We start from the raw sequence: 17,556 nt of genomic DNA, 5'->3' as shown, positions 1-17,556 counted from the left end.
TTGGCCTTGCAAAGAATGCAGGCCAGTTCCCTGTCCTCTGGAACAGCTTTTGCCTTTCCTACTTGTTATCCAAACACTGATGTACTTCCTACAGTGTATTAGACACCGCTTACTATAAAGTTCAAGTATTTTTTAATATCTCATTTATGACTCAACTGATGTTTGTAAGTTTAGGTAATTTGTGAGAGAACACATACCTAGCAAAAGAGAAAGACAGGACCACTGTTGCAATCAAGCCTTTTTTTCTCAGAGACTGTACTCTTTTTTTTTTTTTAACATCTTTATTGGAGTATAATTGCTTTACAATGGTGTGTTGGTTTCTGCTTTATAACAAAGTGAATCAGTTATACCTATACATATATCCCCATATCTCTTCCCTCTTGCATCTCCCTTCCTCCCACCCTCCCTATCCCACCCCTCTAGGTGGTCACAAAGCACCAAGCTGATCTCCCTGTGCTATGTGGCTGCTTCCCACTAGCTATTTATTTTACATTTGGTAGTGTATATATGTCCATGCCACTCTCTCACTTAGTCTCAGCTTACCCTTCCCCCTCCCCATATCCTCAAGTCCATTCTCTAGTAGGTCTGCGTCTTTATTCCCGTCTTGCCCCTAGGTTCTTCATGACCTTTTTTTTTTTCTTAGATTCCATATATATGTGTTAGCATACGGTATTTGTTTTTCTCTTTCTGACTTACTTTACTCTGTATGACAGACTCTAGGTCCATCAACCTCACTACAAATAACTCAATTTCGTTTCTTTTTATGGCTGAGTGATATTCCATTGTATATATGTGCCACATCTTCTTTATCCATTCATCTGTTGATGGACACTTAGGTTGCTTCCATATCCTGGCTATTGTAAATAGAGCTGCAATGAACATTGTGGTACATGACTCTTTTTGAATTATGGTTTTCTCAGGGTATATGCCCAGTAGTGGGATTGCTGGGTCGACTATACTCTTAATGCTAATGTTTCAACATCCCTCATTGCCATGTACTTTAGAGTCAGCGTACCCCATTTAGCACAAATAATCAAGGCACTGTAGGATTTGGATACAGCAGCATGAGACAAACAGGTTCTTGCAGTCCTGGTGCTTATATTTTTGTGGGAAAAGAGATATGGTAAATGGTAAAGCTTTGGTTTATAGATGGAAATAAGGGCTTTGATGGAATGTAAGACAATAATGTGAGAAAATAGGGAACCTGCGGTGTGTATATATCTTTTCCCTGAGGGTAAGTGCCTCAGTGAATGATGATGTCATTATTGATCACTGAATTTCTACCCTTTAATACATCTTAAACACTCTTTCAGGAACTGCTTGGCTGTGTAATTAAATAGATTGCACCAGTATATAAATCCTGCATTCCTGTGATTCACAGTAAAGATTCCCCATAAAGATAAAGATACAGACATGGTTCATCTCCGTTTTTGCAACTGTTAAACATTTTGTATATAGAATATGTGCTCATGAGTTTGGACATTGTTACCTGGATCTTGGGACTTCCTATTGATTTGGGCTATGTCATTTGAGGGAATTTTCATTTACATTTACATTTTCTAAAATGTTACAGTATTTGGCATTTTCATTTTGCTCTTTTACACACTAAGCAGCACAATGTTTACCCCCATTAAATCATGGAGTTCCTCCCATTTAGGGAAACACATTCATCTACACTGTTCTAGCCCATCCTGAGTTTATCCTGTGAGTAGAGCGATAACTGTGCAAGTCTGCTGTGGTTTCCCAGTGGAAACATGAAAAAAAGCTGTGGACGTTTAGATGCAGTCATCCAAGGAATAATTGAGGTGAGCTGTAGAGAGAGGGTATTATTTCGGGTAATATCCTAATTTAGTATAAAAGGAGAAATGAGAAATTTTCCAATGTCTTTTTATTGCAGGAGTGGTTGGAAGTCTTGTGCATCAGTGATCCATTGGCCCATTTTGCTATTCAGAGGTTTCATTTCCATATGCTTAGACTTCGAGCACGTGTTGTGTAAGAGTAGGAGACAAAAGTAATAGCTGTGAGGATGGACCGGGAGTTTGGGGTTGGTAGATGGCAAACTATTACATTTAGAATGGATAAACAACAAGGTCCTAATATATAGCACAGGGAACTATATTCAATATCCTGTGATAAACCATGATGGAAAAGAATGCCTATATGTGTATAACTGGGTCACTTTGCTGTACAGCAGAGATTGGCACAGCGTTACAAATCAACTATACCTCAATCTTAAAAAGTAATAGCTGTGAGTTTTTATAAAGTTTTATAAATATGTAAAATAGATTGATAGATGGGAGGGAGGGAGGAAATGAATGACACAAATGCCTTCATATGCTAGGAGATGGTTAAACTCTCCTGAACTTTTTCAGCCTTTTATCCCACCATTCTGGGATCCTTCCAGGAAGAATTGAAGGGCTGGGGAAGAAGGACATGGACCACAACAGGCCTTTCTTACAACCATGTCTTAACACCCACTAGGGCTGCACCCGTCCTCTCATTACCTCATCACATAACTAAGAGTGAAGAGAGAGGGCTCCTGCATCTATCTTTGAGTAAGTCAGATTCCTCAGACAGATCTTTGGAAATACTGTGGTTCTGAAACATAAAGGTGTGTCCCAAGTGGGATCTGCCTGGGGACATCCTCATTCGTGTAAACCAGCATGATTTCCTTCCTTGGCCATCCATAGACCGTTTCCAGATCATTGTTTCCCAACTCAAGCCTACTTGTGCCTGCTTACTTGGAAACATCTTTAGAAATCCATGCGTTATTCCACTCTGGAAAATTTATCTGAGGCAATACCTGGGGCTGTGAGTTGCGAGGGTGACAGAAGCAATTGGCAGAACCCATGTCATGGGCACATTCTGTCAGCCACAGAGACCACAGGCATCGCGTGTTTATCAGATCTGCTTGCTTACTTATTCACAAACACTTACAATTGGGAAATAAATGGCTCTAGTATTTTTCAAACTTAACAGTTCATTCATGTCTCCCTCCCCACACTCCTTTACCATAGAGGCTTTTGCAGCCTCCTGTTTTGCCTCTTAAGAGTCTTTAAATCACCCATGATGGATTTAAATTGCCAAAGGCATTCTTGTACCAGAAACTATTCTCAGCCAGTGCTGCACACAAGTAGAGAAGCCACTACTAGCAACTGACAGAGTCTTTTTGTAAACGGAGTTGATCCTCCAAAGTCAGCTTTTCACTTGTCCTTGGGTCATAAATGCAGGACCCCTCACGCTTTCTAACCAGAAGCCTCTTCACTGAACATAAACTGGTACTTACAAAACAGCCAAAATTGGCACCTCCAACATAATCCCACCTGAAGAGGATGTGTGTTCCCCTGTCCTCTGATTGATGTAATCCATTCTGGAAGATGTCACCTTTCTAGATATATTGGTGTCTTTGAGAATCAGTCAGAAGCACGTGAGTTACCATGGAGTTCATATTTTTATGGACATTGTGCTGTCACCAAATCTGATGGAGTCTACTGCAGAGATGCTGTGTTCTGTCTTTAGATCAAACAGGCACCTGTGATCAAAAACTGGACCCAAGCATCAGATGGATTAGTCAAGCTCCAGGCCATTGCACTAGCACTAGAGAATTCCCTGGCCAAGAATCAAACTCATCTGCACATTATTACAGATTCTTTGGCCATTGACAATGATCTAGCTGTCTCATCCATCCAATAGCAACAACTTATCCAAGGTCACCCTTTTGAGCAAAAGAACTCTGGGACTATATCACCTCAAATACCCAAGTACAAATCAAGGTCACTGCTTACTCTACACATACTGCCTCAATCTGTAGAGGTTCATTTCATTGTTCAGGATGACAAATTGACTCGTATTTCTGAGACACATGCCTACACCTGAGATCTTACGGTAGGTATTAATCTTGGCCCTGTGAGCTCCTGTAATCAGTAACGATTTAGAGGTCTCTAGCATAAAGTTTAAGCAAGATTCAGGGATGGGACTTCCCTGGTGGCGCAGCAGTTAGGAGTCCGCCAGCCAGTGCAGGGGACGTGGGTTCAATCCCTGGTCAGGGAAAATTCCACACGCTGTGGAGCGACTAAGCCCGTGCACCACAGCTACTGAGCCTGCGCGCCTAGAGCCCGCGAGCGACAACTATGGAAGCCCGCGTACCTAGAGCCCATGCTCCGCAATAAGAGAAGCCACCACAAGGAGAAGCCCATGCACCACAACTAGAGAAAGCCTTTGTGCAGCAGTGAAGACCCAACGCAGCCAAAAATTAATTAATTAATTAACTTAAAAAAAATTCAAGGGACTTCCCTCCTTTGCCATGGCTAACTTAGTGACTGACTAATGCACCTGATGTAGGAAAAGTCACCACTGCTGACACTTTGCTGTACAGCAGACTGGCACAGCATTGTAAATCAACTCTACTTCAATAAAAGAAAAGAAAAGGCACCACTGCTAATATAATTTTGATGCATCTACTGTCCAGGCTGAGGAAGTGTTCCCTACAGCTGACAGCAAATAGACTTTGTAGGGCCCCTTACCCCCTCTGCTGGACTACTTGCTATGATTGGACCATTTAAGAAACTGTATATAGACAAATTATTCATTCTATTATAACAACCTGCTGAAGCCAAAACGTAAGGACTCACCAAGACACTCTAGAAAATACTGATAGTATCAACTCATTTTTCAAAATACAAAGCACTGGGCTCTTGAAAAAAGTATTCAGGGGACCTTGTACCTCTCTTAAGATCCCAGCTACAGCCCTCAGAAGATGGCCTAATAGTTTACCTAGACAAATCTTACTTCTAAATAGGTCTTTCTGCTGTGCTAGGCTTTAGTTACATTCAATCCCCAGTTTTTGGAGCCAACTACTTCATTCTGATCATTAAATCTACTGGCACCTTATAAGTAGAGAAGTAGAGGCCCTTCTATACTAGACATTTCTGTCTTTGTTTTATTGTAATAGTGCACCCTGGCCACCACATTTATATCCCACTCCCAACATCACCTGTATCGTGTACCCTGCAGGTCAGTATTTCATTTTGGGTACCCTCCTTTAAAACTCCTCTGGCCCATCCAACACAACTGTGCTGTCTTCCTACCATTTGTACTCACATGCTCAATGTCATGGGAGTCACTGGTACTGACCTGTGCACACATGATATCAAATACATTGTTAATGCCAATCATGAAATGTCCAAAACTTACTCAAAATACATGTAGCATACAGGTAATGTTTGAGATGTTTTCCATGAAGGACAGCTCTCTGGCAGCCATGGTAGCTGATGAGCTTTGGACTTTTATTAGCCAGAGAATTCTGTTGCCCTAAAAGGGCTGCTTGCAGTGTGTATGTTGGCTACACTGGCAAGGTGCCACTAATAACAAATGAGACAAATAACATAATGAAAATATTTGAATGTAGTTCTGGAATCATACTTAAACACTTTACTAGATCTCTCCAGTACACTGGGACAGCTGGATTCAAATGTTCTTTTGAAGCTTTGTCATCTTAATTGTAATATGTACTTGTGCTTTATACAAGTACATATTAGTGTACTTTAAATTAATATTCAGATTCAAAATCATTTAAATGAGATGTGGCATCATTCAGTCAACAAAGCTAAGAGTGAACTTTAATAAAGACCCTGACCTCATTTTTGTTGTTTGACTCTTAATTGGCTCCAGATACCTGCTCACCCTGCTTGACCCACAAGGGGTAAACAAATTAGGAAAGGTGACCCACGCCCCTTTTATTTTTGTGTAAGTGAGTACAACGGTCAAACTGTGAAGACCTGTAGCCTCTACCCCTATACACCTTAAAGGGCCAAACCATTAACCTTTGCACAAGTCACCTCAACCCACTTACCCTTGCCCTACTCTCCTTAGTAAGTACCTTGGAGTAATAAACATATTTCTATTACCTTGATGCATGTGGTGACATTTTCAGTAGGGTATTAATCCTGCCCCCCAAAAGGGCAATGGTAAAACGGAAGGTAACCCATGGAAAATGTCTTTATTGATGCAGAGGTGACAGGAGAGGGAATTTTGAGAAGATGAGGATAAGACATCCAAATGCAGAGATCCCAGTGTGATAATGCTTTTGAATGCATTGATCACAAAGGAAACCCCCACGTGGTCACTTATAGTACAGTCTATGTGAAAATGGTATCATCTCACAAGAGAAAAATACAGAGCAACACAAGTGAATGGATGGTTTCTGTTCTGATAAGTAAAGACCTTGGAGTCAACATTCTCATCTTTAGAACAAGAAAAAATGCTAAAGAAACTGAAAATCAACACCTCTTCATAGATCCATGAGATATTTGCGGTTATATGGCAAACCAATGCTCCAAAAACAAGTGATTGGCGGATATAGAGAATTACGTTACTGAGAAGAGAAGCCACTGGAGCCAGCATCCTCTGGGAACATATAAACTGTAATAGATAAATTGCTGGACACAATATGAACTAGCTTGAGCTCTAAGAGGAGGAAGTTAAGGGACCACTCCCCCACACACAAAGTTTGTGAATTTTTCTTGCAGGAGTCCAAATAGGTTCTCCTGAGAAGATTGGCAAAAATTGTCTCATGCAGGAATTGGAGGGAAGCATTTTGATATATTCACAAAACATTCCATTCTCTGTAACTTACGTGGTTCCTCAAAGGAAACTGATTTGCCAATGCCTAATCTGATTGGAGAAAGCAGTCAGACAGCTCCCTGACCCTTCAGGTTTCTTCTCCAACAAAAAGGAGGAATACATGCTAAGAACCTGTTCTGAAGTTCATAGTCCAGGGATTCTGTCCCACCCAAACATTACAGATTTAATTCTAACATAAAAGAACCTTCTCCCACCGCATGCCTTCCCACCATATCAAGGCTCCAGTAGAAAAACAGTGTATTAAAAAAACAGATGCAAGACCCAAACCCTACTTACTAATGAGTTTCTAGAGATACCCAGACACAGCAGGGGAGAAAAACACAAGGACACTGGAGTATATTAAAGCCCCCAACCTACAGCTAGGGCAAACATTAAAATTCCTATTTAAGAAATGTCACACCGGGGGCTTCCCTGGTGGCGCAGTGGTTAAGAATCCGCCTGCCGATGCAGGGGACACAGGTTCGGGCCCTGGGCCGGGAAGATCCCACATGCCGTGGAGCAACCAAGCCCGTGATCCACAACAAGAGAAGCCGCCTTAATGAGAAGCCTGCGCACCACAACAAAGAGTGGCCCCCACTCTCTGCAACTAGAGAGGGCCTGCGCGCAGCAACGAGGACCCAACGCAGCCAAAAATAAATAAATTTATTTTTTTTAAAAAAGAAATGTCACACTGAAGGCCTATTTACCTCAAATCTTGTGAAAATTGAGAAACGTGGAAATTAAATAACATATGTTCTCCCTGGTTTCACTTCGTTAAAATTGTTTTGGTTTCATTTTTCCATAAACCATAAACATTTTGGTTTCACTTTGTTAAAATTGTTTTGGTTTCATTTTTCCATAAGCCATATGCATTTTGGTTTCATTTTTCCATAAACCATATGCATCTTATTTTCCATAAACAGTATTCAAATTTCAAGTTCCCTGATCAGACATTATCCGAACCTTGGAATTTCAACCAGAAGACAGGTAAGTGTTGGATTTGAGCATTAAAGATAGACATTTTATATGTACATCTGCATTTGAAGAGAAAATGTATATATGCTTCAAACGTTATAAGCAGATAAGCTGCAAAAATAAAAGCCTGAGGGACTTCCCTGGCAGTCCAGTGGTTAGGACCCTGCACTTCCACTGCAGGGGGCATGGGTTCAACCCCTGGTTGGGGAACTAAGATACCGCATGCCACACAGTGTGGCCAAAAAAAAGTAAAAGTAAATAAATAAATAAGTAAAAATGCAAGAAAAAACTTTAAAAAACCTGGGACAAAATTCAAAATCATAAGAATAATTCAACTTACCTCTCATACTGTAAAAACACCAATAACAACATGCAATTTTTTGGTCAAAACCGTATGTGGATGTTTCTTATAAATATTCTATTAGCTGCGTATACAAATTATACTAACATGTTATCTTTATTTTTCACTTACTGGGAGCATATGTTGAAATATCCCCCTTCAATTATGGATTTTAAGATCCACTCTAATTTTCTCCATTTAATCACTATACGTTCTGAGTCAATACCAGCATGTAATACAAGTTCGGGAAATTTATTCTCAGGAAAATTTATTTTTGTTCTTATATAGTTTAAATTTTTGTGATTAACCTAACTTCTCATTCACTCATAATATCACAGACACGTTTCTGTCAGTACCCTCTTGCCAAAGAAAACCAGGACCCACCTGTAGTCACATAGAGTTACGTGTTGACTTGTAGTAATAGGCATGACCACAAGCGATAAATGACTGGGTGTACAGGTAAGAGGGTATTTTGAGCACCCTTACAGCATTTGGACTAGTGTTAGTGATTTGATGTTTGATGAAGCAAGACGTTACTCTCTATTGGATGCTGTGAGAAGGTAAATGTAATTCTGTGATTGGTGATCATAATCATTGAGAATTTGGTCATCTTTGTTGTAGATACTATGTTCTCTTTTACCATTTTAGAGAAATGATTATAAAGTTTCCTTGATCTTGTGTTATCAAGCATGGTCACGCAGCGGCATTGTGTGATGGTGGAGGTTTGTGACATTTTTCCCTTCAACAGAGTAGGACTTGGTTTACTATTGAGTGGGCCAGTCCAGTGCTGTTTTTCCTTTCTTACATATTATCTAAACATTTAGATGTTTCTTACTGTGTCGTTGATGCTTTTTAAGTGTTTCCAAACAGTAGCTTAGTCATAATATACAAATTCACTCCTTAGCAGACTCCATAGTATTTTCATTATGTTTTGTGGAAGTAAATTTCTAGGCCCAATTTGGAGCTGCCACATCAAAACATAAACCAAAATTGAGATAACTTTCCTGTTCCTGTAAATGCACTACTTGACTGGAAATGCAGTACAGCCAGCCAGCCAATCTCTAACTGCCAAGAATCTATAACGATTACTTTGTTCCATATAAGTTCAGATATGCAACCCCCGCCAATGAACTGAACACACATACTCTTTCCTTATTCCCTGAATGCCTTCCTCTACAAAAGCTTGCAGCCCTGTTCCTTGGTTTGCAATTCTCTGGACTCTTGAGAGTAGAGACCGCCTGCTTCGTGATGTATGAAATAAATTTGCTTAGATCAACTAAACTGTTCTCTTTGATTATTTTAACACATTTAGTCAACTGAGGTGTACGCGTTTAGATTAAATGTCAGGCATACATGCTAGCAAGGGACAAAGACTGACCACTATTCAAATCAGGCCTTTCTTGCTGAGGGACCTAGTGTTTTTTTTTTTTTTAAGGTATAGTTGATTTACAATATTACATTAGTTTCAGGTGTACAGCATCGTGATTTAGTATTTTTATAGTTTATATTCCATTAAAAGTTATTACAAAATAATGTCTATAATTCCCTCTGCTATGTAATACATACTTTTTGCTTATCTATTTTATACATAGTAGTTTGTATCTCTCAATTCCATACCCCTAAGTTGCCCCTCCCCCCTCTCCTCCCCCTCTGGTAGCCACTAGTTTGTTTTCCACATTTGTGAGTCTGTTTCTGTTTTGCTACATACGTTCATTTGTATTATTTTTTAGATTCCACACATAAGTGATATCATACAGTATATGTCTTTATCTGACTTATTTCACTAAGCATAATATTCTCTAGGTCCATCCATATTTCTGCAAATGGCAGAATTTCATTCTTTTTATGGCTGAGTAATATTCCATTTTATATATATATATTATATATATATATATATATATATATATATATATATATATATAATCTTTTTTATCCATACGTCTGTTGATGGACACTTGGGTTGCTTCCATACTTTAAAAAGTGCTACTGTAACATTGGGGTGCGTGTATCTTTTCAAAATAGTGTTTTCGTCTTTTCTGGATATATACCCAGGAGTGGAATTGTTGGATCATATAGCAACTCTGTTTTTAATTTTTTGAGGAACCTCCATACTGTTTTCCATGATGGCTGCACCAATTTACATTCCCACCAACAGTGTACAAGGGTTCCCTTTTCTTTACACCCTGTTTGTTATTTGTAGACTTTTTGACAATAGCCATTCTGACGGGTAGGATGTGATGTCTCATTTTGGTTTTGATTTGCATTTATCTAATAACTAGGGATACTGAGCATCTTTTCATGTGCTTGTTAGCCACCTGTATGTCTTTGGGAAAATGTCTGTTCAGGTCTTCTACCCATTTTTTGATTGTGCTGTTTTTGTTGTTTTCTAAGAGTTCAGCGTTTTATTGAACATGTTACAAAAGAGGTTTAGTCAAAAAGACCAAAGCCCATGTCATCATCAGACTTCTCACATTCTTCTTTCTTTGCTTCCACTTTCTTCTCCTCAGCTGGGGCGGCAGTGGTGGAGGGGGCAGGTCCGCTAGCCCCTACATTGCAGATGAGGCTCACCATGTTGACATGGGTCAGAGCCTGTGCAAACAAGCCTGGCCAGAAAGGTTCGACATTTACATTGGCTGCTTTAATGAGGGCATTGATCTTATCCTCCGTGATCGTCACCTCATTGTCACGCAGGATGAGGGCCGAGTAGGTGCAGGAGTAGGTGCAGGTGGGCTACAAGGCAGTGGAGGTCACAGTGCAAGTGAGTGCTACGTGTGGCGCTGCCTGGCGTGATGCTAGTCGCTGGTCCCCAACGCAGACCTTATCTTCCTCTGAAGGGCTGAGCCACCTTAGCGGTAGCTGAGGAAAGCGGGATGTTTCCTTGCGGGGTTTGTTTTTTGGGGTTTTTTTTAAATTGAAGTATAGTTGATTTACAATGTTGTGTTAATTTCTGCTGAAATCACCAAAAGTCAAAAGTGATTCAGTTATATATATTCTTTTTTTTTTTTTTTTTTTTTTGTAGTACGCAGGCCTCTCACTGCTGTGGCCTCTCCCGTTGCAGAGCACAGGCTCCGGACGCGCAGGCTCAGTGGCCATGGCTCACGGGCCCAGCCGCTCCGCGGCAAGTGGGATCTTCCCAGACCAGGGCACGAACCCGTGTCCCCTGCATTGGCAGGCGGACTCTCAACCACCGTGCCACCAGGGAAGCCCTATATATATTCTTTTTGATATTCTTTTCCATTATGGCTTCTCATAGGATATTGAATATAGTTCCCCGTGCTATACAGTAGAACCTTGTTGCTTATCTATTCTATATATAATAGTTTGCATCTGCGAATCCCAAACTCCCAGTCCATCCCTCCTCCACACCCCCATCCCCCTTGGCAACCACAAGTCTATTCTCTATGTCTGTTAATCTGTTTCTATTTCATAGGTATGTTCATTTGTGTCATATTTTAGATTCCACTTATGAGTGATATCATATGGTATTTGTTTTTCTCTTTCTGATTTTCTTAGTATGATAATCTCTAGGTCCATCCATGTTGCTGCAAATGGCATTATTTCATTTTTTATGGCTGAGTAGTATTCCATTGTATGTATGTACCACATCTTCTTTATCCATTCATCTGTTGATGGATATGTAGGTTATTTCCATGTCGTGGCTATTGTAAATAGTGCTTCTATGAACATTAGGGTATGTGTGTCATTTCAAATTAGAGTTTTCTCTGGATATATGCCCAGGAGTGGGATTGCTGAATCATATGGTAGCTCTCTTTTTAGTTTTGTAAGGAACCTCCATACTATTTTCCATAGTGGCTGCACCAACTTACATTCCCACCAACAGTGTAGGAGGGTTCCCTTTTCTCCACACCCTCTCCATCATTTGTTATTGTAGACTTTTTAATGATGGCCATTCTGACTGGTGTGAGATGGTACCTCACTGTAGTTTTGATTTGCATTCTCTAATAATTACTGATGTTGAGCATCTTTTCATGTGCCTTTGGCCATCTGTATGTCTTCTTTGGAGAAATGTCTATGTAGTTCCTCTGCCCATTTTTTGATTGGGTTGTTTGGTTTTTTTTTTTTTTTTCTTTCTTTTTGCGGTATGCGGGCCTCTCACTGTTGTGGCCTCTCCCGTTGCGGAGCACAGGCTCCGGATGCGCAGGCCCAGCGGCCATGGCTCACGGGCCCAGCCGCTCCGCGGCATATGGGATCCTCCCAGACCGGGGCACGAACCCGTGTCCCCTGCATTGGCAGGCGGACTCTCAACCACCGTGCCACCAGGGAAGCCCTATATATATTCTTTTTGATATTCTTTTCCATTATGGCTTCTCATAGGATATTGAATATAGTTCCCCGTGCTATACAGTAGAACCTTGTTGCTTATCTATTCTATATATAATAGTTTGCATCTGCGAATCCCAAACTCCCAGTCCATCCCTCCTCCACACCCCCATCCCCCTTGGCAACCACAAGTCTATTCTCTATGTCTGTTAATCTGTTTCTATTTCATAGGTATGTTCATTTGTGTCATATTTTAGATTCCACTTATGAGTGATATCATATGGTATTTGTTTTTCTCTTTCTGATTTTCTTAGTATGATAATCTCTAGGTCCATCCATGTTGCTGCAAATGGCATTATTTCATTTTTTATGGCTGAGTAGTATTCCATTGTATGTATGTACCACATCTTCTTTATCCATTCATCTGTTGATGGATATGTAGGTTATTTCCATGTCGTGGCTATTGTAAATAGTGCTTCTATGAACATTAGGGTATGTGTGTCATTTCAAATTAGAGTTTTCTCTGGATATATGCCCAGGAGTGGGATTGCTGAATCATATGGTAGCTCTCTTTTTAGTTTTGTAAGGAACCTCCATACTATTTTCCATAGTGGCTGCACCAACTTACATTCCCACCAACAGTGTAGGAGGGTTCCCTTTTCTCCACACCCTCTCCATCATTTGTTATTGTAGACTTTTTAATGATGGCCATTCTGACTGGTGTGAGATGGTACCTCACTGTAGTTTTGATTTGCATTCTCTAATAATTACTGATGTTGAGCATCTTTTCATGTGCCTTTGGCCATCTGTATGTCTTCTTTGGAGAAATGTCTATGTAGTTCCTCTGCCCATTTTTTGATTGGGTTGTTTGGTTTTTTTTTTTTTTTTCTTTCTTTTTGCGGTATGCGGGCCTCTCACTGTTGTGGCCTCTCCCGTTGCGGAGCACAGGCTCCGGATGCGCAGGCCCAGCGGCCATGGCTCACGGGCCCAGCCGCTCCGCGGCATATGGGATCCTCCCAGACCGGGGCACGAACCCGTATCCCCTGCATCGGCAGGCGGACTCTCAACCACTGCGCCACCAGGGAGGCCCAGTTTGGGTTTTTTTGATACTGAGTTGTATGAGCTGTTTATATATTTGGAATATTAACCTCTTGTTGGTCATATCATTTGCAAATATTTTCTTCCATTCAGTAGGTTGTCTTTTCATTTTGTTGGTGGTTTCCTTTCCTGTGCAAAAGCTTTTAAGTTTAATTAGGTCCCATTTGTTTATTTTTGTTTTTATTTCCTTTGCCTTGAGAGACAAATCCAAAAATATATATATCTACAATTTATGTCAGAGAGTGTTCTGCCTATGTTCTCTTCTAGGAGTTTCATGGTTTCAGATCTTAAATGTAGGTCTTTAATCCATTTTGTTTTTATTTTTGTATATGGTGTGAGGAAATGTTCTAATCTCATTGTTTTACATGTAGCTGTCCAGTGCTGAGGGACCTAGTCTTAATGTTAACTTTTGATGATCCCTCTTCTACCCAGCACTCTAGCGTCAAAACTTATGTAATTAAGCACAAAATTAATCAAGGCACTCTATGGTCTGGATATAGTAGCATGAAACAAGTTCTTACAATTCTGGTGCTTTTAGGTTTGTGGGGAAAGAAATACTGTTAAGAATAATAAAATTTGGTTTATAAATCAGAAGTAAGATATTAAAAGATTCAGTATCCCCACATACAATATTCATTTTTAATATTTTGCCTCATCTCTTTTCCTATTTGAAAGTAACATACTCTGACTCCCATATAACGTTTGACATTTGGTAACATGTTGTGAGGGTCTGTGTATATTTAAGGGTGGTTTGCTCAGAAGCTTCTGTGGGTGCTGGGATTTTGTCATTGCATTGTCTATCTGCATGATACAGTTGGGGTTATCAGTAATTAAAACTTGTTTCGATATTTTTGGTTAGGAGTAGAAAGTAAAAGGAGATAATAGCTTTTGCTACTTAAAAGAGGGAATTAGGGCTTCCCTGGTGGCGCAGTGGTTGAGGGTCCACCTGCCGATGCAGGGGACACGGGTTCATGCCCTGGTCCGGGAATATCCCACATGCTGCGGAGCGGCTAGGCCCATGAGCCATGGCCCCTGGGCCTGCGCGTCCGGAGCCTGTGCTCTGCAACGGGAGAGGCCACAACAGTGAGAGGCCCGCATACCGCAAAAAAAAAAAAAAGAGAGGGAATTAGAGGTTGCATTTGTGGGACTTCCCTGGTGGTGCAGTGGTTAAGACTCTGCGCTCCCAATGCAGGGGGCCGGGGTTTGCTCCCTGGTCAGAGAACTAGATCCCACATGCATGCCACAACTAAGAGTTTGCATACCACAACTAAAGAGCTGGCAAGTAAGTTGCCTGCTGCAACTAAGACCTGATGCAACCTATTTAATTAATTTAAAAAAAAAGAAGTTGCATTTGGAAGAGATTTATTGTTAAAACCAGTGATATTTTCTTTCTCCCATTTCAAGCCCTGGGCAAAAACCTTATGAAAACATGTGGATGGACTGTTATGGCCCCACTGAACATCTGACTCTGTTGCAATGTCATTAAAATGAATTTTTGGAGCCAGTTCAATTTGTCTTTAGCTTTATAGACATGGCCTTATTTGTATCTATCGCTCTCCCTTTCATGGAAGCATAATAAAGGAAAGAAAAAAACAGCGTCCAATCAATCAGTCAGTCAATCAGAAATAAGAGCTTTGAAGGAAAGTTCACAATGAATGTAAGATAACAGGGAAACCAGAGGTGTTTTGTGTATTTCCTCTATGGAGGGTAGAGGCCTCCATGATTAAGGATGTCATCAGGAATTATTTATGTTTCCACCGTCTAATACAAATTAAATTAACACTGTTTCAGGAATTGCTCAGGTATGAATATAAATAGTAGGTGTGATACAGACACCATCCAGCATTTGTGAGGGCAACAGTAATGATTCCCATTAAAATAAAGGTATATTCACACACATTAAGATGAGTATAAGAAAACACTAAAACAGAAAATAAGAAGTGTTGGAAAGAATGTGGAGAAATTAGAACCCTTGTGCACTGTTGGTAGGCATATAAAAATGGTACAATCAGTATGGAAAAAAATAAGTAGTTCCTCAAAAAATTTAAAACAGAATCACCATATAATCTAGCAATTTCACTTCTGGGTATATACCCAAAACAGTTGAAAGGAGAATCTCTAAGATATACTTGTAAACCCATCTTCTTAGCATCATTTATTCACACTAGGCAAATGGTGGAAGCAACCCAAATGTACATAGACTGATGAATGGATGATCAAAGGTAGTATATACATACAATGGGATATTATTCAACCTTAAAAAATAAGGAAATTCCAACATATGCTACAACATGGATAAAGCTTGAGGGCTTTTTTTTTGTGTTACACGGGCCTCTTACTGTTGTGGCCTCTCCCGTTGCGGAGCACAGGCTCCGGACGCGCAGGCTCAGCGGCCATGGCTCACGGGCCCAGCTGCTCCGCGGCATGTGGGATCTTCCCGGACCGGGGCACGAACCCGTGTCCCCTGCATTGGCAGGCAGACTCTCAACCACTGTGCCACCAGGGAAGCCCCTGAGGACATTATTTTAAGTGAAGTAAGCCATTCATATGAAGACAAATACTGTATGACACCACTTATATGAGGTACCTAGAGAAGTCAGATGCATAGAGATTGAGAGTAGAATGGTGGTTTGCAGGGGAGCAAGCAGAATGGAGTGGGTAGTTGTTTACTGGACATAGAATTTCAATCTTGGAAGATGAAAAGAGTTCTGGAGATCGGTAGTGATAGTCGTACAGCAGTATAAATGTAAATGCCAATAAACTATACACTTGAAAATGGTTAAGATGGTAAATTTTATGTGTATTTTACCACAATAATAAAACATGGGGGAAAAGCCACAGGACTGCACAGACCCCATTGGACCCTAAAATGCCACAAAGCCCTAAGCCTCTTTCCTCCTTGTTTACAGCACTAAATCTGTCCATTTTCCTGTGTTCATAAAGGACCTTTTCCAAAGCAGTGCCTTTGACTCCAAGGCTGTCTCTAGACTTGGTCCCCAGGCTTGGCTCACCTACCTCCTCACCTCTTCTCTCCAGACCTTGCAACCCCACTCACTGGCCTAAGCCTCAGGGACTATGTGAAGCCTGTCCTATTGTTTAGGAAAAATTTATTTAAAAAGTAAAATACTACATTCAACATATTCAACCTAATGGAAAAGAAATCAATAAAGAAGCGAAGTTGGGACTGAAAAAGTCATGAGAACTGTTGGGGAAAAAAAGGTAAAATGCAGGTGCAATATAAATACTCATATAATGGGTAAGATAATCCAATCAAGAGTCAGAAATTATCACCGTATGTTTAAGACAAAAAAAAAAAAAAGAGGCAACTACATGCTCTCCATAGGAAATGCTTTTAAATTCAAAGATGCAAAAAGAATGAAAGTAAAAGGATCAGGAAAAGATATATATGTAAATACACCCACCAGAAAACTGGAGAGACTCTCCTAATACCAGGAGGGAAAAAGACTTTAAAAGAAAAAATATTACTAGAGATATAGAAGGCTGTATCATGAAAAAGGTCGATTCATCAGGAAGCTATAACATTTATATGTGCATTTAATAACAGAGTGCCAAAATAAATGAAGCAAAAGAGAAATGAAGGGAAAAACAACAGTAGATGGAGACTCCAGTATCTCACTTTGAATATTATATACACAACTAGGCAAAATATCAACACAGAAATAAAAGACTTGTAAAACACTATAAATTAAGTATACCTTACGTGTCTACAGAACACTGCACCCAACAACAACAGAATATATTTTCTTCAGAAGTGCATATGAAACCTCCAGGGTAGAACAACTGCTAGGACATAAACTTCACTAAATTTAAAATACTAAGAATAAATACTTCTATGGTCTGTGACAACAATGGAATGAAATTAGAAATCAATAACTTAGGAAAAACTGGAGAAGTTCACAAATATGAAAAAAAATACTCGTAAATAACCAATGTGTCAAAGAAGAAATCCATACAGAAGTGAGGAAAGGTCTCAAACCAATAATCTCACCTTCCACCTTATCACACTTGAAAGGATGGGCACCAACACCCCCCCCCCAATGAGATGAAGGAAATAAAAAAGAGCAGAAAATAGAGAACAGAAACAGCATGTAGAAATCAATGAAATCAAAAGTGGGGTGTTTGAAAAAAATCAATAAAATTGACAAATCTTTAGCTAAACTGACTGAAAGAAAAAGAAGACTCAAATTCCGAAAATTGGACAGAAAGAAAGACTATTCCAC

Source organism: Mesoplodon mirus (assembly GCF_964341445.2).
Source record: "Mesoplodon mirus genome assembly, chromosome: 5".
NCBI lineage: Eukaryota > Metazoa > Chordata > Mammalia > Artiodactyla > Ziphiidae > Mesoplodon > Mesoplodon mirus.
The sequence above is the reverse complement of the archived record's forward strand: the minus strand, read 5'-3'. Positions refer to the sequence as shown.